This window comes from Etheostoma spectabile, chromosome 3 (assembly GCF_008692095.1).
Source record: "Etheostoma spectabile isolate EspeVRDwgs_2016 chromosome 3, UIUC_Espe_1.0, whole genome shotgun sequence".
NCBI lineage: Eukaryota > Metazoa > Chordata > Actinopteri > Perciformes > Percidae > Etheostoma > Etheostoma spectabile.
In genome coordinates this window covers 5,548,765-5,549,073 of record NC_045735.1, presented here as the reverse complement: position 1 = coordinate 5,549,073, position 309 = coordinate 5,548,765, and the positions used below count along the sequence as shown (strand labels likewise).

Sequence of the window (309 nt, the reverse complement as noted above, 5' to 3'; positions counted from 1 at the left end):
CATATACATTGTGCAACAGGCAACAATGGCTGCCAGATCGATCAGAGAGACCCATAAGTGTAAGTACTTTCAGCTTTAATAATTTATTTAAAAATTACAAGAGTCTTGTTTTGTGCTCTATACAGTCCTACACATACAGTATATACTTTCAATCATGTTCTTAATTGAACTTTTTTTTAAATCTCTAGCTTGCTATGATAATGCTAACATTACATTGCTGATTTGCACAGCAGTCCTGCATTTCTCTGCTTTGAATGGACACCATGTTTATCTACAGTTTTAACCATTAGCAGAGAATTTTGTTTGATA

The 309-nt window shown here is 33.3% G+C and overlaps 1 long non-coding RNA gene across 1 annotated transcript in view; it reads right to left on the bottom strand.

Annotated features, from left to right (window-relative positions):
• Positions 1-309, bottom strand: part of LOC116684287 (uncharacterized) — a 24,968-nt gene that overhangs the window by 401 nt on the left and 24,258 nt on the right. The gene's annotated exons all lie outside the window — the stretch shown is intronic.